The sequence below is a fragment of the Jaculus jaculus genome, chromosome 5 (assembly GCF_020740685.1).
Source record: "Jaculus jaculus isolate mJacJac1 chromosome 5, mJacJac1.mat.Y.cur, whole genome shotgun sequence".
Taxonomy (NCBI): Eukaryota; Metazoa; Chordata; class Mammalia; order Rodentia; family Dipodidae; genus Jaculus; species Jaculus jaculus.
In genome coordinates this window covers 79,960,257-79,985,368 of record NC_059106.1, presented here as the reverse complement: position 1 = coordinate 79,985,368, position 25,112 = coordinate 79,960,257, and the positions used below count along the sequence as shown (strand labels likewise).

General features: G+C 40.7%; 1 long non-coding RNA gene and 2 pseudogenes across 6 annotated transcripts in view; 1 reads left to right on the top strand and 2 right to left on the bottom strand.

The window, feature by feature from the left end:
• Positions 1–3,125: 3,125 nt before the first annotated feature.
• The window catches only part of LOC123460751, a 42,465-nt gene continuing 20,478 nt past the window's right edge, over positions 3,126–25,112 (bottom strand). For 4 of the 6 annotated variants that reach the window (XR_006637179.1, XR_006637177.1, XR_006637181.1 and 1 more), the window contains 2 exons: positions 23,627–24,414; positions 22,855–23,417 (listed from right to left, as the gene is read on the bottom strand). This is a non-coding gene — a long non-coding RNA (uncharacterized LOC123460751). Of the gene's footprint in view, positions 5,624–22,854; positions 23,418–23,626; positions 24,415–25,112 lie in introns of those variants that run through there. The other 2 variants (XR_006637180.1, XR_006637176.1) reach the window with 1 other exon arrangement.
• Positions 16,584–17,516, bottom strand: LOC105944912 (annotated as a pseudogene).
• LOC101600194 lies at positions 17,819–18,329 on the top strand (annotated as a pseudogene).

Genomic DNA, 25,112 nt, shown 5'->3' with positions numbered 1-25,112 from the left:
CCCCATTTGCTGTTCTCCCTCTGCTGAGGCAATGAGATACTGGCTTCCCATTCCAGCCTGCCATTCCTTCCCTGCCACAATGAACTAAACTTTCTGGATCAGTAAACCTCATCAAACCCTTGTCATTCCTTAAACTTCTCTACCCAGGTACTTTATCTCAGCAACAAGAAACTAAAGATGTGCAATAGGGAACTTAGTGCTGTTTCTCTGACTGTAGACCAAAGGGTTGAGCCAGGCTGTGAAGACTTGTTAAAGAGTGACACCTGCCCGTCTCTCTCAGGGCAGTAGCTGGAGTTGGGTCTCATGTGGGAGTCGATTGCTGGAGCATGTAAAAGGGTGCCTACTCAGTATCTGTGTAACCTTCCATAAGTCACTTATCTTATAAATGCCTCAGTCTCATCACATATAAACTGTGGCTTACCATACCCATAGCAGACAGCTTCAGGTTTGTTGAGATGAACTTCCAGACCAGGCACAGTTATGAAAAAAGGAATTTATTGAAGCTTACGGATGCAGGGGAAGCTCCATAATGGCAGAAGAAGCTGGCCCTGCTTTCACAGGTCCAAGCAAAGAGAGAGAGAGAGAAGCCACAAGCCACACAGTACATTTCAGGAACTCCAGGTGGAACTCGGCACTTTGCATATCTTTAGATTGGAATTTCAAACCCACCACCACGTCTTAAGATCTACCCAGTGCCCAGTAATACCTCCTCTAGCCAGGTGGCTGTAGATCCAAATTACAAACTACTACAACACTGAATATATTAGAGGCATCTACTCAAACTACCACATTCCGCCCCGACCCCCAATAGATTTAAAAATATCACATACTGTATACTGTATTTAGTCCAATTTTAAAGTCCCAGTCTTTACCAACTTAGGATAGTTCTAAAGTCCCAAGTCTTATTTGAGATTTAAGATTGTTTCTTAGCTGTGGGTCTTATAAAATCAAACAAGTTGTATACTTTCCACATATAAAGGCACACAGTAAAGATTTTAAAAAACCCAATTTATAACATGCCAGCCTGGATCCTGAAGTTCTTACAGTAAGAATTTCTCTTCACCTTATACAACATTTATCTGGGTATGTTTTATGTCTCTTCTCACACCAAGTAATCCTTTCACCCGCTCAACTTGTGTTCCATGAGGCTTCTTGCATAGAGGACAACAGAGAGAAAGCACTGAACTGCAGTAAGCAGGAGGAAAGAACTTCTGTGGCTAGTTCCAGTCCTCCATTCTCATTGGGCTTGAAAGTCAGCAGTCTTGCATGTTTAGGCCAGAGGGCTCTCCTGAAAAGACCTCAAAGCACATACACATGACAGACACTTGGGCCACACTGTTCCCTCTTGGTAAGTGCACTCTTAGCAACTCAAGCAGGCTGCTTTTACAATTAAACTCTCAGATGCTCTTTTCCCCACTTTCATCCCATGTCTAAAAACCGGCATCGTCCTGCACCTTAGGCAATGCTTTCTCTGTATGGTGGTCACTACCGTGCACAGTGCTAGTGCATGCTGGTAGGCTGTGAACTCCTGTGAGTCACAACCTTGTGGAGAAGTCTGAATCTCTGCTGGGCAGTGGCACATGCCTGCATTCCCACACCTTGGAAGGTAGAGAAAGGTGATCAGGAGTTCAAGGGTAGCTTCAGCTACATAGTTTGAAGATGACTTGGGCTATACAAGACCCTCTCCCCACCTCCAAAAAAGGACAAAAATCTGAATCTCAGACATTTTTTTTTTTATCCTTTCCCAACCCAACTACTCTGGTTTTTATTTGTTTTATTTATTTTATTTTATTTTTGGTTTTTCAAGGTAGAGTTTCACTCTAATTCCAGGCTGACCTGGAATTTACTACATAGTCTTAGGGAAGTCCAAAACTCACGGCAATCCTCCTACCTCTGCCTCCCAAATGCTGGGATTAAAGACGTGTCCCACCACTCCCAGCCTTATTGTTTTCATTTTACAGATGCTTTATCTATGAGAAATTATCTTGATAAGCAACCAAATACACAGTTGTTGGTACTGCAGTTGATAAACACTGCCAAGTTATTGGACAACCTTAACATAATGGTTATAATTAATGTCATCAATAGGATAAAATAGAATAGAAATAGAAAGCCTTTCCAGGTGTGAAATCTTAAGAATGTGTCACCTGGATAGTATTTGGACCAAAATCTATAAAACTTGATCTAATCATGAAGAAACATTTCTGACTGAGGAATGTTTCGTAAAATATTTAGTTTCTAATGTTCATAGTACCTTACCCAGCAATTTGATTAATAATTATATAACCATACACATATGCATGTGAATAGACATACATATGTCCAAGAAAAGATATATGACCGTCCAATGCTTGGGAAATAATGGCAAAGGGGCAAGAAAGAATGCAAGAACCAGAGGGTAGAAAGAGGGCTTTGAAACTCTATGCTTTGGACATGAAGTGGTCTTTGTATTTAACCTCACAGCAACTGCCATAACATGCATGTCATACACAATATTTAGGCCAATCTATATTTAGTCATGAGTGATGGAGGAATACAAAGGATAAGCTCATCAAAATAGAAGACTGACCAGCTAGAAAGAAGAGATTCAGTAGAAGAGAGAAGGGAGAAAAAAGGTAATGAGATTATAATTAAATGTTTTTTTTTTTTTTCCAGGTAGGGTCTCACTCTAGCCCAGGCTGACCTGGAACTCACTATGTAGTCTCAGAGTGGCCTTGAACTCTCAGGCAATCCTCCTACCTCTGCCTCCTGAGTGCTGGGATTAAAGGCGTGCGCTGCCACACCGGGCTTAAATGTGTTCTTTAAATGTATGCAAATTGCCAATGAACCTGGTACCAAAGGTAGTGAGACCAGAGGAGATAAACTACCCCTTGCACTTCAGCCAAGCCACAACTGGATCCACAGAGGAATTGGGGAGACGCACAAGAGAGCTGCTTCCATGCTGTTCCTGTTAATCAGCACCAGGGTGTAGGGGACACAGACCCTGAGGATACTCAACACCTACCAAAGCAGAGATCCAGAGGCACCTAAGAGCTCATCAGTGAAGTAGACTAAAAACTCACCCACCACGGCTCAGGGAATTTTGCAGACAATTTTGCAGAAAGATTTTAAGAGCCCAAGGTTGAAACATCATGCCCAGAGGCATTGCCTCCACCCCCCCACCCCCCGCCAAATAACTGAATACTGCTCTCACAATGCATAAACCACAACCCCATGGGGAAAACCTGCAACCCCAATGACAAGTGTCCCCAATGGGATGGAGGTAGGGGAAAGGGAAAAGAGGGTACAAACACATGATGTATCCATAGAAACATCTTGTCAATAATAATACTAAACATAAAAAGAATGAAAATAGGGGAATAGAAAATAAAAAGCACAGGATAGAGAGATTTCTGAGTGGTTAAGGCACTTGCCTGCAAAGCCTAGTCCATGGTCTCCTAAACTTGCCATCATGCTGCCTCAGCTGTCTCTTCTGTAACATGCTAATAATGACCTCTTCTTTTCTGGGGTTTCCTGGAGATTTTGTGTGTTAGGGTTGAACACCCTGGCACAAGTGCTGGTCAGTTGCCTTCTCCCTGTATCTTGTTTTCTAAACTATTCAGGAGGAGAAGACTCACCTCTAAGGTCCTTCCCAGAATCCCACAGGCCACCAAAACAATTGCTATTCATGTAGGCCATAACAAAAAGCTAAATTGCCAAACTACATTTATAGTAATTATACTAAAATGGTCTGTGTTGTTGGGAATGTATTTCAGAGATACTGTACTGGACTAGTATGCTGAGCTAAGGTTAATCCTTAGTATTGAACTCAATTGTTTTTGATTAAAAAAACTCATAAACCCAAAGATACTAAACACTCAGCACTCTTCCATCCTAGTCATTCACCACATTTTGCTGCAGCCTTCTGTTAGCTGATGTTTCATCTGCTGGTTTGTAGGGTGAGGATTGCAACCCTTTCAGTGATACAAGGTTGCAAACTTGACTTTGGTCATGATGGATGAATTTACATCATAGAAATATGCAGACAATAGAAATATGAACCAGATACACCCCATTGGGAGCCCTGGGTCCTTTCTAGTACCTTTGCTAGGTACACACCCCTTACCACTGGCTTTAACTCTTCCCATGCATGCCAGTGATGTCCACTTCAGCTGCGGAGATATAGTACAGACATTGATTCACCTCTCTGTGACTAGAGGTGGAAACGGAGGTTCAGGCAGATGCAGTGGCTTGTCTGACGACAGAATCAATCTATGGTCAAAGATAGGATGAAACACTGGCCATATTGGTTTTTCATAAGTGATGCATATTCTTAAAGACTGCTAAACATGGTACTACCATAGGCTACTTCTCAAACAAACATAGAGACCCAGAACATGACAGCTGGCACAGCTGACAATAGAAAAGCTGAAACCAGGACCTGGCCAATTGCCTCTTGGATTGAGACTAGATCTGCAAGATCTACCATGTGCTAAAATATGTCAGTCTAGGGCTGGAGAGATGGGTCAGTGGTTATAGGTGCTTGCTTGCAAAGCTTGATAACTGGGGTTTAATTCCCCAGTATCCACAATACACAAAATGATGCATGTGTCTGAAATTTAAATTTGTTTGCAGTGGCAGGAGGCCCTGGCATGCCCAAGTACTAGTTCTCTCTCTTGCTCCTTGAAAACAAATAATAAGTTAAGTAATTAACAATACATGTCTCAGTGTAAACAACAGCTGTATCTGAACGGTATCTGAACTCTGGAGTTCCTCAACTTGCTGAAAGCTGGTCATGATCCCAAGTGAGCATGGGGCCAGCCCAGAGGTTAGAAAGATGGTAGACTGGAGGTTTCATTCTAAGCCTGATGGGCCCACAGACATTAAAGAAAAGATAGCTTTGAGAAGGGAGAGGCTAGGGGTGTCAGTGGTTGTCCCTAACTGGCCACCAGCTGAGAATGCCTCTGGTAGAGGGACCCTGTGGGAGTTGGCTCATTTGCTATGATATAAGTACTCCAGAAAGCTTTCTGGGTTTGTGTCTGGAGAACAAAGATGAAGGGAATACTACAAGGCAGTGATGATGCACTGACGTGATTGAAGCATTGACATGGCTGCTGGGAGCATCCTTCCAGATCTTCACAGTCATACAACCTTCTACGTGTGTTTTCTCACCAGGTCCTCACAGGACTCATAGGAGGCATTAAGATCCCCATTTTACAGATAAGGGTGATGGTGGTGGTGGAGGTAGGTGTGTCAGAAATGATGAAAGTTGGAAGTATTTTTCCTGAGCCAAGCCTGAGGGAGTCAGTGATGCTTTGGGGGCATTCTGGTAGTCTTCGTGTCAGAAAAATGCCTTGAAGGTCATCATATCCAGCTCCCTACTAGTACATTTACAACTATAAAAATGAAAGCCCAGAAATGCAAAGTGACTCTCAACTGGGTGGGCTAGTATAGGAAACTGATCCTTGAGGTTTTGCTTCCCGGCTGCAGCCACATTCTGTGGCCCCAGGCTCACTCCACTTTGCTCTCTGAGAAGATGAAGAAATCTGTCCTTCAGCCATTGGTATTCAGCCCATCACAGGATCTGGTTCTGCATGTCCTCAGCATCCCGGGTCCTGGTGCTTGGACTCTCAAGCCTCTAAATCTGTAAAACCCACAGAGTAACACAGTTATGACCAGCTGATGAGATAGTGAATAATAATGATAATGGCAAGGATAAATAACAACAGTGAAATCTTAGTGTTTCTCACTGTGCACCTTGTATTCTTGCAAGTGGTTACTTACAATCACCATTGAATGGAGCTGCAGTGTTATTGTCACCTACTTGAAGGTGAATAAGTTGAATTTTAGTGACTTAGTAAGAGGCAAGTGTCCAACAGTCACTAGTTGGGAGTCTAGGATTTAGTATGTGGTGATGTGATAGTAGCACTTAACAACTCTCCAGAAACTTTAATCAAACCTGCTTTTTCAGCTTGATCTAACTGCATGTTCCTGAGCCCAAGTACAACCTCCATCCCTGACTCCTTGGCTGGTTTGTTTATGAACCCACTGGGCAGGATATTCCTGGAAGGATGGGTTCGCTTTTGGCTGACAGTTTGACATCACAGTACATCACTGTGGGGAAAGCATGGAGGCAGGGCAGTGAGGCAGCTAATCATAATACAGCTATAGCAGGAGGCAGAGAGGCATGCTCATGCTTAGATCATGCCCTCCTTTTTATTCAGTTAGAACTCCAGCCCATAGGATGTGCCACTCACATTCATGGTGGGTCTTCCCTCATCAGTTAAACCTTTCTGGAAACATACTTAAGAGACATACCCTGAGGTGTGTTTCCATGGTGATGATGATGATTATCTCTCACAGGCAATTAGAGGATATCCAGGGGAAGACACTGACTTGTATCAAATTGTATATTAAAATTAGGTTGAGGATACCTATTAGTGAGCTTTCACATGGGAATTAAATAACTGTAAGCAAGGCACGGTGGTGCATGCCTTTAATCCCAGCACTCAGGAGGCGGAGGTAAGAGGATCACCATGAGTAAGAGGCCAGCCTAAAACTACACAGTGAATTCCAGGTCAGGCTAGACTAGAGTAAAACCTTACTTCAATAAATAAATAAATAAAAAATAAATAACTTTACATTGTTTCCCAATCCAAAGTGGTCTGTTCATATACCTCTCCTCAAATTCATTTTCACCAATTTTTCAGATACGTACCACACAAGTTTCTGACCATCTAGACAATCCATTAGCCACAGATACTGTTACCTGTAAGCTATTTTTCCTTTCAAATAAAAAAGCAGGGCTAGAGACATGACTTAGCGGTCAAGGTGCTTGCCTGCAAAACCTAAGGATCTAGGCTTGATTCCTCAGTACCCACCTAAGTCGCACAAGGTATCATATGCATCTGTAGTTCATTCGCAATGGCTGAAGGCCCTGGCATGCCCATTCTCTCTTCCTCCCTCTCACTGTGCACCTTGCATTCTTCCAAGTGGTAACTTATAATCACCATTTAATATTCAAAACAGGCCCATGAGATAGTATTATCACCACCTATTTGAAGGTGAAGAAGTTGAGTTTTAGTGAGTTAGTAAGATGCCATTGTCTATTGCCACTAGTTGGCTTGCACAATATAGATTTATTTGCTCTTATTTTCTGGAAGATGAAATTCTGTATTAGTCAGAGTTCTCTAGAAGAACAGAACCAACAGGATGTAAATATGATCGTAAAGAGGAATTTTTACATTGTCTTCCACGAACAGAGTTCCTCAATGATCATCTGCAGGCTGAAGACCAGTAGTCAGGAAGCTGTTCAGTCTAAGAAGTTTGAAGGCTCAAATCAAGAGGCCTCAGTTGATGGAGCCTCAGTCTGAGGCTGGAGGTCTGGACATTCCCTCTGGTGATGCAAGTGAGAGCCCACATTCAAAGACTAAGAAGCTGCAACCTGATGTGTGTTGTCTCTCACAGCAGCACAACTCACAACTGCTCAAGAGTCCAGCTTGGACTTCCGGTTAAGATGGCGGCGTAGGTACCATGCCAAAACAGCCTGGGGGGGGAAAGACCAAAAAAAACTCAGCAAAATACACACTTTTACTAAAAAGTGAGGTGTATAGGAAGTTGAGGCGGCAGCGGAGAAGTGGAAGAGTTATAGAGCATCCAGAGCCTGCACAGGCGGGAACAGCGGCTCCGGGGCGGCTCAGCTACCCGCCGCAAACGCGGAGTGGCAGAAAACCGCAGGACTCTCGGCTCGAGCCGCAGGACAAGCCAGGTGCGGGATTTTCCCCTCACACCACGCTCTCCGCAACTCGGGAAACGTGAGGGGAGAGCGGCAGCGAGCAACGGAGGGAGGAGCAGACCGCGAGGTAAAAGCACACGTGGAGAAACGATACAACCAGAACAGCCGCGGCTCCCTCCCCTCCCCTGCCGCCTGAACCCAGCTCCAGCGAACACAGCAGCGGTCCGGGACCCGGCCACGCCAACTTGGGCTGACGGCGGGACCCAAGCAGGAGCAGAATTTGGCAGCAACTTCAGCGGCTCCAGCACCGGTACCAGTGGCCCCAGCAGCAGTGGACCCAGGAGCGGCAGCGGTGACAGATCCCGCAGCAGCGGCTTCGGGGTGAGCAGCAGCGGTGGACACGGCAACGGCAGCTTCAGCAGCGGTGGGGGCTCCGGGGGTGGCATCTACAACAGCTGCAGAGGCGGCGGCAGCGGCTCAGTTTGCCCCGTAGGAAAAGCAAGTGCCCAGCTCCAGAAATCAGAACAGCAGCCCGACGACCCAGGCAGCAACTTGACTGAGACCACAATCACCCAAGGTAACTGGGATTGCACCAGGGAAGGGTCTCACCTGGTCACAAGCTGACTTGGATACCTCAACAGACCAGAAATCTAAACCTCTTTGTTGATAGAGGATCTGGTCATTATAATAACTACTCTTGCATACATACTCGGGGCTGTTTTTGATGGAATGGGTACAGTGTTTAGCTAAATTTTAGAATCTACCAGTATATTATTCCACTCAGCCTGCTTGAATACTCCTATAGCAGGGAAACTCAACCCCTAAGAACATCTTTGTAGATACTCTGAGAGTCTTAAGAGCCACACCTAATACCTTAAGATCCTACCCTGAAAATAAATTACACCAAATCAATTGATACAGCTAAGAATACACAGCTAGCTAGAAAATCCAAGCATTAACTTAATCCAAGATGCAAAAATATATACATTATAACACAAGAAACACTAAAAAGCAAGACGATATAAATTCACCTAAAAGTATTAATGCATCAGAAATGTCCTCCAGTGAGAAAGAGTTAGAGGAAATGCCTGAGAAAGAGTTCAAAAGAATAATTATAAATATGTTCAAAGAGGTCAAAGAACACATGAAAACAATCAAAGAAGAAATCAAAGAGGAAATCAAAGAGGAAATCAAAGGAATCAAAGAAGAGGCAGGACACCAATTTAATGAAATAAAGAAGGCAATACAAGACATAAATAGAGAAATAGAAATAATAAAGAAAAACCAGTCAGAATTACTAGCAATGAAGAACACAGTTAATGAAATAAAAAACTCTGTAGAAAATCTCACCAGTAGGATGGATGAGGGAGAAGACAGAATATCTAAGCTAGAAGATCAGGTGGCAGACCTAATGCAGTCCAACAAAGAGAAAGACAAACTTATAGAAAAGTATGAGTGGGAATTTCAAGATATTCGGGACACTATGAAAAGATCCAATATAAGAATTCAGGGCATAGTAGAAGGAGAAGAATTCCACTCCAGAGGCATAGTAGGCATCTTCAACAAAATCATAGAGGAAAATTTTCCCCAAATTGGGAAAGAGGTGCCAATACAGATACAGGAAGCCTTTAGAACCCCAGCCAGACAAAACCCAGAAAGAAACTCTCCTTGCCACATTATACTCAAACTTCCAAACACACAAACCAAAGAAAAAATATTGAAAGCAGTTAGAGAGAAAAATCAAGTTACCTACAAAAGCAAGCCCATCAGGATTACAGCAGATTATTCAACACAAACTTTTAAAGCCAGAAGGGCCTGGAGTGATATATTCCAAGTTCTGAAAGATAACAACTGTCAACCAAGGTTACTTTATCCTGCAAAGTTATCCATCCAAATAGATGGAGAAATAAAGACATTCCATGACAAAAGCAGGTTAAAGGAATATCTGAAGACAAAACCAGCTCTACAGAAAATACTTGATAGAATCCTCCATGCTGAACAAAAGGAAAAGCACACATATAAGGAACCTAGAAAAAACCAGCCATACTCAAATACCAGTTAACAGAAGAGAGCACAGGTAGAACAAGTAACACACACACACACACACAAATGGCAAACATAAATACACACCTTTCAATAATAGCTCTTAATATCAACGGTCTCAATGCCCCAACGAAAAGACATAGATTTGCAGACTGGGTTAAAAAGCAGGATCCTACAATTTGTTGTCTTCAAGAAACTCACCTTTCTACAAAGGATAGACATTATCTTAGGGTGAAAGGTTGGAAGACGGTGTTTCAAGCAAATGGGCCTAGAAAACAAGCAGGGGTTGCTATCCTAATATCAGACAGGGTGGACTTTAGTCTGAAGTTAGTCAAAAAAGATAAGGAAGGTCACTTTATATTGATTAAGGGCACACTCCAACAGGAGGACATTACAATCCTAAACATATATGCACCTAACATGGGGGCTCCCAAATTCGTCAAACAAACACTATTAGAACTAAGGTCACAGATAACACCAAACACGGTGGTGGTGGGTGACTTTAACACCCCACTCTCATCAATTGACAGGTCATTCAGGGAAAGAATAAACAGAGAGGCATCTGGACTAAATGAGGTCATAGAAGATATGGACCTAACAGATATATACAGGACATTTCATCCAAAGGCTGCAGAATATACATTCTTTTCAGCAGCACATGGAACATTCTCTAAAATAGACCATATATTAGGACACAAAGCAAATCTTAACAAATTCAGGAAAATTGAAATAATTCCTTGCATTCTATCTGACCACAATGGAATTAAACTACAAATCAGTAGCAAGAAAGGCTATAGAGCATACACAAAATCATGGAAGCTAAACAATACACTACTAAATGATGAGTGGGTCAATGAAGAAATCAAAAAGGAAATCAAAAAATTTATAGAGTCAAATGATAATGAGAACACAACATACCAAAATCTCTGGGACACAATGAAGGCAGTTCTAAGAGGTAAATTTATAGCCTTAATTGCCTATATTAAGAAATTAGAAAGGTCGCAAGTAAACGACCTAATGCTTCGCCTTAAAGCCTTGGAAAAAGAAGAACAAGGCAAACCAAAAAGTAGTAGACGGGAAGAAATAATAAAGATTAGGGCAGAAATTAATGAAATAGAAACAAAAAGAACAATCCAAAGAATTAATGAAACAAAGAGTTGGTTCTTTGAAAGGATAAACAAGATTGATAAACCCTTAGCAAATCTGACCAAAAGAAAGAGAGAAGAGACACAAATTAATAAAATCAGAGATGAACAAGGTAACATCACAACAGATTCCAGAGAAATTCAAAAAATTATAGGGACATACTATAAAAGCATATACTCCACAAAGTATGAAAATCTGAAAGAAATGGATGATTTCCTTGATCTATATGACCTACCTAAATTAAATCAAAATGAGATTAATCACTTAAATAGACCTATAACAAACATGGAGATCCGAGCAGTTATCAATAATCTCCCAACTAAAAAAAGCCCAGGCCCGGATGGATTCACTGCTGAATTTTACCAGACTTTTAAGGAAGAGCTAACACCATTGCTTCTTAAGCTTTTCCAGGAAATAGAAAAAGAAGGAATCCTACCAAACTCCTTCTATGAGGCCAGCATCACCCTGATACCAAAACCAGGCAAAGATAGAACAAAAAAAGAAAATTACAGACCAATCTCCCTCATGAACATAGATACAAAAATTCTCAACAAAATATTGGCAAACAGAATACAAGAGTATATCAAAAAGATCATTCACCCTGACCAAGTAGGCTTTATCCCAGAGATGCAGGGATGGTTCAACATACGCAAATCTATAAATGTAATACATTACATAAATGGGTTGAAGGACAAAAATCACATGATCATCTCATTAGATGCAGAGAAAGCATTTGACAAAATCCAACATCCCTTCATGATAAAAGTCCTACAGAGACTGGGAATAGAAGGAACATATCTCAATATAATAAAGGCTATTTATGACAAGCCTACAGCCAACATATTACTAAATGGGGAAAAACTGGAAGCTTTTCCACTAAAATCAGGAACAAGACAAGGGTGTCCACTGTCTCCACTTCTATTTAATATAGTTTTGGAAGTCTTAGCCATAGCAATAAGGCAAGAGACACACATAAAAGGGATACAAATTGGAAAGGAAGAAATCAAGTTATCATTATTTGCAGATGACATGATTCTATACATAAAGGACCCTAAAGACTCTACTAGCAAGCTGTTAGAGCTGATCAAAACCTACAGCAATGTAGCAGGATACAAAATAAATACACAGAAATCAGTAGCCTTCATATATGCTAACAACAAACACACAGAGGATGAAATCAGAGAATCACTCCCATTCACAATTGCATCAAAAAAAATAAAATACCTTGGAATAAACCTAACTAAGGAAGTAAAGAATCTATACAATGAGAACTTTAAGACACTCAAGCGAGAAATTGCAGAAGACACTAGAAAGTGGAGAAACATCCCTTGTTCCTGGCTTGGAAGAATCAATATCGTGAAAATGGCAATCTTACCTAAAGCAATCTACACATTTAATGCAATCCCTATCAAAATTCCAAAGGCTTTCTTCATGGAAATAGAAAAAACAATCCAAAAATTCATTTGGAATCATAAAAAACCTCGAATATCTAAAATAATACTGAGCAACAAAAAAGAGGCTGGTGGTATCACCATACCTGATTTTAACCTATACTACAGAGCCATAGTAACAAAAACAGCATGGTACTGGCACAAAAACAGACATGTAGATCAGTGGAACAGAATAGAGGACCCAGATGTAAGCCCAAGTAGCTATAGCCATCTGATATTCGATAAAAATGCCAAAAATACTCATTGGAGAAGAGACAGCCTCTTCAGCAAATGGTGTTTTGAAAACTGGATAAATATCTGCAGAAGGATGAAAATAGATTCTTCTCTCTCGCCATGCACAAGAATTAAGTCCAAATGGATTAAAGACCTTAACATCAGACCGGAAACTTTGAAACTGCTAGAGGAAAAAGTAGGGGAAACCCTCCAACATATTGGTCTTGGCAAAGACTTTCTAAATACAACCCCAATTGCTCAGGCAATAAAACCACAGATTAACCACTGGGACCTAATGAAATTACAAAGATTTTGCACCGCAAAGGACACAGTGAAAAAAGCAAAGAGGCAACCTACAGAATGGGAAAAAATCTTCGCCAGCTATATATCTGATAAAGGATTAATATCTAGGATATACAAAGAACTCAAAAAGTTAACTAATAAGGAATCAAACAGGCCAATCAAAAAATGGGCTAAGGAGCTAAATAGAGAGTTCTCAAAGGAAGAAATACGAATGGCATATAAGCACCTAAAAAAATGTTCTACGTCACTAGTCATCAGGGAAATGCAGATTAAAACTACATTGAGATTCCATCTCACTCCTGTCAGATTGGCCACCATCATGAAAACAAATGATCATAAATGTTGGCGGGGATGTGGAAAAAAAGGAACCCTTCTGCACTGCTGGTGGGAATGCAATCTGGTCCAGCCATTGTGGAAAACAGTGTGGAGGTTCCTAAAGCAGCTAGAGATTGATCTACCATATGACCCAGCTATAGCACTCCTAGGCATATATCCAAAGGACTCATCTCATTTCCTTAGAAGTACATGCCCAACCATGTTTATTGCTGCTCAATTTATAATAGCTGGGAAATGGAACCAGCCTAGATGTCCCTCAACAGATGAGTGGATAATGAAGATGTGGTACATTTATACAATGGAGTTCTACTCAGCGGTAAAGAAAAATGAAGTTATGAAATTTGCAGAAAAATGGATGGACCTGGAAAGTATTATACTAAGTCAGGTAACCCAGGCCCAGAAAGCCAAACGCCACATGTTCTCCCTTATATGGGGATCCTAGCTACAGATGACTGGGCTTCTGTGTGAGAATGAAAATACTTAGTAGCAGAGGCCAGTAAGTTGAAAAGGAGACATAAAGGGTGGAGAAAGGAAGGGAGGAGGATACTTAATAGGTTGATATTGTATATATGTAATTACAATGATTGTAATGGGGAGGTAATATGATTGAGAATGGAATTTCAAACGGGAAAGTGTGGGGGTGGGGAGGGTGGGAATTACCATGGGATATATTTTATAATCATGGAAAATGTTAATAAAAATTTAAAAAAAAAAAACAAAAAAAAAAAAAAAGAGTCCAGCTTGTTTCATGTTGGACTTCCCTCTTCTGCTTTTTCTTCTATCTAAGCCCCCAGCCCACTAGGGAGGGCTGCCTATTTCAGAGTGGATCTTCACCCTCTCAGCCTGGAGATCCACATGCCAATCATGTGTGAAGATATCCTCACAGGCACATGGAGTTGTGTGTTTGACAATTTTTTAGGTGTCTTTCAATCCAGTACTATGAATAGCCAAGATTAGCAATCCACCTTGACATCTGGGTGGCATCATGATCAGAGTCTATTAAGAATTCTCGTCCTACCTGGAAAGTATTATACTAAGTCAGGTAACCCAGGCCCAGAAAGCCAAGCGCCACATGTTCTCTCTCATATGTGGATCCTAGCTATAGATGATTGGGCTTCTGTGTGAGAATGAAAATACTTAGTAGCAGAGGCCAGTAAGTTGAAAAGGAGACATAAAGGGTGGAGAAAGGAAGGGAGGAGGATACTTAATAGGTTGATATTGTATATATGTAATTACAATGATTGTAATGGGGAGGTAATATGATGGAGAATGGAATTTCAAATGGGAAAGTGTGGGGTGGGGAGGGAGGGAATTACCATGGTATATATTTTATAATCATGGAAAATGTTAATAAAAATTAAAAAAAAAAAAAAGAATTCTCGTCCTAGCTTGCTGATCTCTACCTTCTTGCTCTTTTGCTACATGACAGGGAGAGGAAAAGAGGACTATTCTATAGTATTTACATGTTTATTGAATTTTCTATACTGTGCCCACTAACCAGTAGTGGTAGTCTGAATATAGAATGTCTGCCTGATAGATGTTTGAATACTTAATCTCCAGTTGGCTGCTCTGTTTTGGAAGGCTAAGTGGCCTTTAAAAGGCAGAGCCTTGATGGAGTAAACATGTCAGAGGGTACACCTTGAGGTATTACAGACCAGCCATGTTGGCTCAACTTCCTTGCTCATGATATGTGACATTGGATGTCTGTTCCTACCTGGATTTCCCCCACCAGAATGAAACTTCAACACTGTAAGTCAAACCCTTTTCTTCCTTAAGCTGCTTCTGGTTGAGTATTTTCCCCCAACAATGAGAGAGTAACTGACACAACAGTGTTCACATATTTATTGCATTTGAATTTTCTATACTGATCCCACTAGCCACTTACTGTGGCATGAACTTTTAGAGTCTCAAAGGCTTTGGACACACTTAAATTTCAGAAGTGAATAAAGCTAGCTTCAGAATGAAGAAGTAAATTAAACAAAGGCACACATATACTCAAGAACACAGGTCCCTAAACATCCAATTGTATCTCCTTTAACAACACAATGCAGAGGTCACCACATTTTCTCATAAATCACATAGATTTCATGCATAATGTCAGTCTCTGGGCTGTATTATTTGGCTTTGCAAATTACTGGATTGATTTTCAGAGCCCAGAGTGTTAATCATTGTACCCTGGAACATCTCAAGTGGCTTAATTTTCAATTTGACAGTACATACTCTTCTATTTTGCTTACATCACCTCAACCTTCTGCTGTTTCCATAACCAGGTCACTTATAGGTAATATGTTTTGTGCTAGTTATGTGCATTCCATTAATCTCCACAATGTTATAGAAGATTAGAGAATTCCTGTTATTTGCAGCCCCTCTATAGAGGAACCATATATATGCTTCCACTGTCATGTGAGTTGTATTATTTCCCTGTAGAAAGAAAATACTTCCCACATCTTTAACATTTTTTGTTTATTTTTATTTATTTGAGAGAGACAGAGAGAGAGAGAGAGACAGAGACAGACAGACAGACAGACAGACAGACAGACAGACAGAATGGGTATGCCAGGGCCTCCAGGCACTGCAAACAAACTCCAGACACATGCACCACCTTGTGCATCTGGTTTACATGGGTCCTGGGGAATTGAGTCTTGAGCCAGGGTCCTTAGGCTTCACAGGCAAGTTCTTAGCTACTAATCCATCTCTCCAGTCCCACTTCCTACATCTTTTCTGTCAGGTTGGACCATTAAACTTATTTGGTCCATGGAGCATGGGCAAAGAGATACAGGTCACTCCTGAGAAAAGAAATCATGAATTTTGTCCTTACTTCCTTTCTCTTTGTCATAAAGTGATATATTACATCTAAGGCCTCCACCTTCAAGGTGGATCTGAGACCACAGGCTAACTACACCTAACATGGAACATGAGAAAAAAATGAACTTTTGTGGTTGAGAACCACTGAGCTTGTTGAGCTGTTTGTTGTTGCATCAAAGTGTAGCCAGTTAATCAAGAAGCAATGCTGGGGCTGAAGAGGAGGCTTAGAGTTAAGGCACTAGCCTGTGAAGCCTAAGGACCCATGTTCTACTCTCCAGATCCCATGTTAGCCAGATGCACAAAGGTGAGGCAAGTGCAAGGTTGCACATGCCCACTAGGTGGTGCAAGCGCCTGGAGTTCAATTTAGGTGGCTGAGGCCCTGGCACACTAATTCTCTATCCTCTCTCTCTCTCAAAATAAAAATAAAAAATAAAAAAAGAAGCAATGTTGGTTTCAGGAACCGAGTACTATTATAGCTTAAATGTACAATGCATATTATAGATGCAATTGCATTCATCAACACTCAATAGTTTATCCTAGGCTTCTCCTGAATCTTGGTTCACCAGGCCACCCTACCAACCCATCACCTTGAGAAAAGCCTTCTTAATGTCCTTGTTCCTCAGACTGTAGATCACAGGGTCGAGCAAGGCTGTGAAGACATTGTAAAAAAAAGTGAGACCTGCTTTTCTCTCTCAGAGGGGTAGCTGGAGTTGGGCCTCATGTAGATGTAAGTGGCTGGAGTATAGAAAGGGGTGACCACCATGAGGTGGGAGGCACAAGTAGAGAAAGCTTTGCAGTGGCCCCAGATGGACTTGACCTTGAGAATGGCCATGGCAATATCAATGTAGGAGGCCACAATGAGGGAAATTGGGACAACAACCGGAAAGACATTCAGGACTGGATCCACCATCTCGATGAGGTGGGTATCCATGCAAGCCAAGCTCTGAACTGAGGGACCTTCACAGAAGTAGTGGTTGGTAATGCCAGGGCCACAATATGGCAGCCTCATAGTTATAAAAGTATGAATCACAGAAGGAAGGAAACCATAGGCCAATGTCCCACCTGCCAACCATATACACAAGCCTCCCGTGAGGATAACAATGTAACACAGTAGAAAGCAAATGGTCACATATCAGTCATAAGCCATGACTACAAGTAAGACATACTATATCAAGCCCAGTGCACCAAACACATACATCTGCAGCCAGCAGCCAGCAAAGGAGGTGGTCTGAGTGAGAGAGAAGATGCACCCACATCTGAGGCATGGTGGTGGTCACATAGCCCAAAGCCATTAGGGAGAGGATGCATAGGAAGAAGTACATGGGAGTGTGGAGACGTGTGTCCAGGCAGATCAGGGTGACAGTAAGCCCACTGCACAGGACTGAGCTCAGGCAGAGGGAGGAGGAATGCAGTGAAGAGGATCCTGTTGGTTTTGCAATCACTGAAGAAGCAAACAGGATGAATTTAGAAACCCTAGTTTGGTTCTGATGAGGGAACATCAGCATGGTGGGGCCTGTAAGAGACTCATTCTTCCATACAGCAGCATAGAATTCCACCGTGTATGTAAAGGTAGAACCATGGCCAAAAGTAAGTAAAGATATGAACTGGAAGAGAGGAGAGGGAAGGGCAACAAGATGCACTTGATACAGAGGAAAGGGGAGCTGGGGCACAGAGGAATAGGAGGGAGAATAATAGAAAAAAATCGTATTTAAAAGTACCAGAATGAAGCCAACTTAAATAAATAAATATATTTTAAAATTTAAATCACATTTGCAGAACGATTGCCACTGTGCCCAGTGCGGGGGACATGAGCGTTTCTGTACCTCCACCCCCGGATGGGGTCCTGACAGGGCCACCTGGCAGGCCGGAGGCCGGCGAGCCGACGCTGGGTTTAAGTGACACTTCTCCAGATGAAGGACTAGCAGAGGACCTGCCTGCAGATGACAGAGCTGGGGAGCAGCTGGCAGAAGGATTGCTTTCCCGCTACTTGCCAGATCTGCAGAGATCAAAACAAGCCTTGCAGGAACTTACACAGAACCAAGCTATATTAGATACACTGGAACAAGAGATTTCAAAATTTAAAGAATGTCATTCTGATTGGGTATCAGTGCTTTGTTCACTGAAGCCAAGCACTATCATACCAAGTTGGTAAATATAAGGAAGGAGATGCTGATGCTTCATGAGAAGACCTTGAAGTTGAAAAAAGAGCACTCAAATTGCAGCAGAAGAGGCAAAAAGAAGAGCTGGAAAGGGAGCAGCAACAGGAGGAGTTTGAAAGAGAAAAGCAGTTGACAGCTAAACCAGCCAAAAGGATGTGAGAAATTGTGTTTGTGTGTTTTCTTTCCCTGTCCTATACTCTCTGGATTTAACAGTTATGTAAGTGGAAAGTTGGGTTGAGATAGTGCCTTATGCCATTACATGTGTCGTGAAATCCTTATCCCAGGATTGCTGTGTCTGTATATTTTCATTTCAGTTACTCAAGAAGATTTTCTTTCTATGTAGTGGACACATTGTTACTTGTTTGATTTTCATATGTAGTATTTTCATCTTTTGCTTAATTTTAAACTGTATTTTGATCTTGAGACAAATGATGTAATTGCTTTAAGAGTCTGGTGTCTAGTTCAAAATTAATGTTTTAGCTTCTTGAGTGTAGTTCACAATTTCAGTTTCTCACTGTGTATTCTGACAGGCCTTTTCTGCAGTGCAACACTGATTTTTGTTATTTGCCTTCTCCATGCTTAAAGAGAAAACTGCTAGTCTTCTCATTATAGATCTCATAGGAAGAGAGAGGATTAGCCAGTTGAAGAATATAGTGAGGTGTATAAGCAGAAAATACTAGCACTTAGACATATGCTAGGGGAGCAGACAGATTATTTCAGACATGATTCACTGCTTTCTGGTATTGCTGCTTAATGTTAGATTCTGGTTTCAAGGGAGAATTCCATCCTTTCCTAATGTTTGGCAGGGGTAGTGGAGATGTCACGTACTTAAAGGTGCTTCTGCATTTATGGTTAGTCACCATACAGTTGATATACAGTTTCTGCTCTTTTAAAGTAGAATAAAACATACCACTATCCACTTCATAGGTAATGATAGGGATTGGTGGGGAGTTAGTAAATAATTCCACAAAAGAGACAGCATGATACTATTATTTTTCTAGAATTTTTCCCTGATACTGTATGCTGAAGCTTATCCTGTGAGGGAAATAGAGATTTCATTGTTTCAAATCAAGTATACTTTTATGGTCTCCTATTTTAGTATTTAATGTCTGACTAGTCTTCAATCCCTATCATGTGTGGACAGTACAGAATTTATAAAAGGATATGACTGGAATGTATGTCTTTTATAATCCATGCTACATTTTCAGGAAGCTGGAATTACTACCTCTGATTACATATCAGGCTAATGGTAGAGAAAGCCTTAAGCTGAGTACTAAGAACTGGTCTATTTAAAGGCTGAAATACTTTCCTTGAAAAAAATCAAAATCAATAATGGTCCCACAAGTCACTTGATTTTAACCTTATATTTAAGAATATTAATTATTTATATGGAAAGGCTAGGTTTGGTACTGAGTCACTTGCTAAAACTCCTTAGGACAGGATTCACTAGGACTTGCAGGATGTCATGAAGTTTCAGAATGTACTCATAGCCGGGCGTGGTGGCACACGCCTTTAATCCCAGCACTCGGGAGGCAGAGGTAGGAGGATTGCCGTGAGTTCAAGGCCACCCTGAGACTACAGAGTTAATTCCAGGTCAGCCTGGACCAGAGTGAGATCCTACCTCAAAAAACCAAAAAAAAAAAAAAAAAAAAAAAATCAGAATGTACTCATAATACAATATGATAAAAATAATATGTAATCTGACAAAGTCTGTGCATTGCTTCTCAGAATGGTTTTCAACTACTTGTAAGGATTTTTTAAAATGCTAATTGCTAGAACTACTCTCTATTGAAGAAGCATGTTTTTGTTTTATTTTTATATTTTTGAAGTTTCTCTTAGTGATTCTGATGCACCTTAATAGATGAGGCCCATAGGCCCATAGGTCAAGACTATCTATACTAAGCTGTTTTACCTAGGAACTTTAACAAAATGCAGACACAAACTGGATGTAGTGGTGCATGCCTTTAATCCCAACAGTTGGGAGGCTAAGGTAGGAGGATTGCCATGAGTTTCAAGGGCTGCAGTGAGACCCAGGTGAGCCTGGGTGAGAGTGAGACTGTGGCTAAAAAACAAAACAAAACAAAACAAAAAAAAACCCTAGACATTTTCAGTTGTTTTTAAAAAAATATTTATTTTTATGAAGAGAAAGAGGCAGGTAGGGAGAGAGAGAGAATGGGCATGCCTCTGCCTGTTGCCACTGCAAACAAACTCCAGACACATATGTCACCTTGTGCATCTGGCTTTACATCGGTACTGGGGAATCAAACCTGAGTCCTTAGGCTTTGCAGGCAAGCATCTTAACTGCTGAACCATCTCTATATTAGTGATTTATATTTGTGAATAATGAAATAGTTTACAAGCTACCAGTAACTTTTGAGGTTCATATTAAATAAATTCTTCACTAGTGTTTTTGATATACTACTAGATTTAAAGTTGAACCATGCAAGCAGAAAATTGATACAGAGTTCTGGTTATTTAATTGAACTCTGGTGACTATATTAAAGTAAGTCATGCATATTGAATGAATGGCAAGGCACATATATACTTTAATAATTATATTACTTAAATTTTATAGATTTTTTTAAATGTAAAAGCACATATGTTAGTGTCTGCTATTTTAAGGTCAATCAATGGTAAATCAGAAGTACAATAGATAATTAAGACCTAAAACTTCAGGTATTTTTCAGTAATAGAAACATATTAAGTAAACATGGAACCTTATAGTTAGTCTTGCTGTTTTCACAAAATAAGGAATTGGTTAAAAAACACTACCTTTGTTTTGAAAGTATATTATATATGTACTTCACTGAAAATGATAGAAGTTTATTTTTCTTTACTTTGCAGTGAGTAATATGTAAATATGCAGATATTGAATGTGATGTAGATTGTATCCACAGTGAATTTTGGGGTAGATACAGCTTACAAGTATACCAATTATATATTCACATCTTTTATTTTGACCTTACAAAATGAAGACTATATTTTATGCATTTAATAAAACATCTGAATTCTTCAGAGTCACCATCCTGAATATAATAGTACACATTTCCCTTTATGTACATTACATCAAATATTCTACTATTTTGCTTCTTTGTGTTGTCTTCTTCCTCTTAATGTTTAGTGTGTATAGACTGTTGTTTACTATGTAAAAATATTACCAGTCCATTTATGACATTCTCTCCAGAAAGATGATATTAGTGTTATGAAGAAACTAGTTGAAAGAACCCAACTTCATGAAAGTTTTCACTATTATTTGAGAATAAATTGATTTGAGAAGAAATATTTGAAAATAAATATAGTAGCTACAAAAAAAATCACATTTATTTATAAATCATTCAAGACATGGTTTCCAGCTGTAAAGGCAGACAGACTAGGATTTCAGCTCCGGTCCCACTAAAGTTCCTCTGTAAACTTTGACAAGTGACTTATCTTCTAGATATGTCTAGATATAAAGTAACTATAACAGCAATGGGATTTTATGAGTATATAGAGCATCTAAGAAATGCCTTGAAACACACACAAAATATACATAATCTTCTACTCTCCTTCCTCACCCCACAGTACACAAATAGTCACTCACATATCTAGCAACAATCACTTCACAGCCCATCAGCCACAGCTCTTTAGCAGAGTTCTCTTACCCCTTGTAGGACATCTACCTGGGTATGTTGTGTGCCTTTTCTCACACCAGACAATCCTTTCACTTGGCCACCTGGTGCAACATGAGGCTTCATGGTAGAGGGCAAGAGAGAGCTCTAACTGTGGCAAGCAGTAGGAAAGTACTTGGGTAGCTGGCTGGAGTCCTCCATCCCCTCTAGGCTTAAAAGCCGGTGGGGTGGGGTGTGTAAAGACTAGTAACTCTTGCCTCAAGTGACCTCAAAAGAACAACTGGTTGCTTTCATAGTTACACTCCAGGTGGCTGTTGCTGTTTCTCTACTCTCAGGCCTTGTCTATGAACTAGCCCTGCCCCATGCCCTTGCTGACCACTTCTTCAAACACTATGCCACTGCACACTGCTAGGCTGTGAATTCCTGTGAGTCACAATCTCTTTGAAAGTCTGAATCTCTGCTGAGCAGAGTGGCATGTCTACAATTCCAGACGTTGGAAGTTAGAGGATGGATGATCAAGAGTTCAAGGCTCTATGAGGCACTGTGTTTAAAAATGATAAATAGGTGGGTGTGGTGGTGCATGCTTTTAATCCCAGCACTCAGGAGGCAGAGGTAGGAGGATTGCTGTGAGTTCAAGGCCACCCTGAGATTACAGAGTGAATTCCAGGTTAGCCTGGACTACTGAGAGACCCTACCTCGAAAAACCAAAACTAACTAAATAAATAAAATAAAAAGGTCAGTCTAAATCTTCTTTACACTGGTTTTTATATTTTGGTCAGTAGTGAGGGAAGAGGAGATCTTCAACCTTTAATCTTAATACTGTATACTTGCATTATTCTGACAGTAGTACCTGGGAGAGGGGTCTCCTTATTTTTCCCTCATGTTAATTCTGTATTTCTTAGAATTCTTTTTAGTGCCCACTTCTTATTGAATAATGAGTTTTTCTTTTCTTTTATTTATTTGCAAGGAGAGGGGGAGGGAGGGAGGGAGGGAGGGGAGGAGAGGGGGAGGGAGGGGGGGGAGAGAATGGGCAAGCCAGGGCCTCTAGTCACTGCAAATGAATTCCAGACACATGTGCCCCTTTTGCATCTGGCTTACATGGGTCCTGGGGAATCGAACCTGGGTCCTTTGGCTTTGTAGGCAAATGCCTTAACTACTAAACCATCTCTCCAGCTCTGAATAATGAATTTTTATACTGAATTGTTGCTTCTCAAATGAGGATTCTCCCTATCTTTTGACTGAATGCAGACTGATATACATGCTATGTCTATAGGGAATGAACTTGATAAGGAACCCACTACTTAGTTGCAAGTATATAACTGCAAGTATTTATCAAATACAAAATTTAGATAGTGGATAATGAGTGGGGAAAGTGGAAAGCATCTTAATTGATTGTCACAGTTAATGATATCAGTGAGGAGAAAACAGAATGCATCTCTGTATATGAAATACTAAGAATATGGTACTTTCCTAGTATTTGAATCAAAAACTGTAAAATTTGCTCTGATCATGGGGGAATAGCCAAAACTGAAGAATGTTCCATAAAAACATCTAGGGATTTTTTTTGATTGTTTTTTTGAGGTAGGGGCTCACTCTCACCCAGGCTGACCTGGAACTCACTCTGTAGTTCCAGGTTGACCTTGAACTCACTTTGATCCTCCTGCCTCTGCCTCCTGAGTGTTGGGATTGAAGGCATGCACCATCACACTCAACTAAATAGCTAGATTATAATCTTAAAAATATTAACAACAACAAAATTAAACAATAATGCCTGTTGTGGTGGTACATGCCTTTAATCCCAGCACTTGAGAGGCAGAGGTAGGAATATCACTGTGAGTTCAAGGCCACCCTGAAACTACATAGTGAATTCCAGGTCTAGGTCAGCCTAAGCTAGAGTGAAATGCTGCCTCAAAAACCTAAAATAATAATAATAATGAAATACTGAGAGTCTAGCGTACACTCTAGGATACAAATGCAACATTTAATATATAATTTTGAATTGGAGGAAAGCTATAGACTTCACTATAATTGATAACATTGCCATATTAACAGGATGATATCAAATTATATGAAAGAGGGCTGGAGAGATGACTTAGCAGTTAAGGCACTTGCCTGTGAAGCCTAAGGACCAAGGTTCAACACCCCAGTACCCACATAAGCCAGATGTACAAGGTGGCACATGAGTCTGGAGTTCATCTGCAATGGCTAGAGGCCACAATGTGCCCATTCTCTCCCTATCTGCCTCTCTCTCTCTCTCTTTCACAACTAAATAATAAAAATATTTAAAGTTACATGAAAAATTATTTCAATGTCAAATTTCCTAAATCTGAAAACCCCTATATAAGAAAATACCTTTGTTCTTATAAAATATTCCCAAGGCCGTGATGGGTCAAGGAACATGATATGTGCAAATCACTTCCAAAATGGTTCCAACTTTTTAAACATTAATAAATTGATACTGGGGCAAAAGTACAATGGTGGGTAAGGTGACAAGTGGCAACAACTCCTGAATGTAGGATGGAGGCACCAGGTTGTCTTTGTCTTAGTCCTTTAGCTTCTCTGTAAGGTGAAGCGTCCCCACTAAGATCAGAAGACAAGGCTGTTCACTTTTCCACTCTTCTTCAACACAGTCTTACCTACAGCAATAAGACCAGAGAAGGAATATAATGCATACAAACAGAAAAGGAAGAAATACTCTTCTTTTTTTAGAGAGAGTGAGAATTGGCATGCCAGGCCTCACCCACTGCAATCAAACTCCAGACACTTATGTCAATGGTGGACATGTCTGACCTTGTGCTTGCTTCACCTTTGTGTATCTGGCTTAAGTGGGATCTGGACATAGATGCAACCTGGGTCCTTAGGCTTCACAGGCAAGCACCTTAACCACTAAGCCATCTCTCCAGCCCAGAAGAAATATTCTTTTTATTTTTGTTAAAATGTTTTTTGAGGTAGGGTCTCACTCCAGCCCAGGCTGACCTGTAATTCACTATGGAGTCTCAGGGTGGCCTTGAACTCACAGCAATCCTGCCTCTGCTTCCTGAGTGCTGGGATTAAAGGCATGCACCACTATGCTCGGCTAAGAAATATTCTTATTTGGAGATGATTTGATTGTTTATATAAGAGATCCTGAAGACTCAACCAGAAAACTTCTAGAGCTGATAAACGCTTTCAGCAAAGTAGCAGTATATAAAGTCAACGTACAAAATCCACAGACTGCATACACACCAATGACAAACATACCAAGAAAGAAACCAGGGAAACTACCCCATTCACACTTTTAAAAAATACTTTGAAATAGAACTAACCAAGGAGGTGGAAGACCTCCATAATGAAA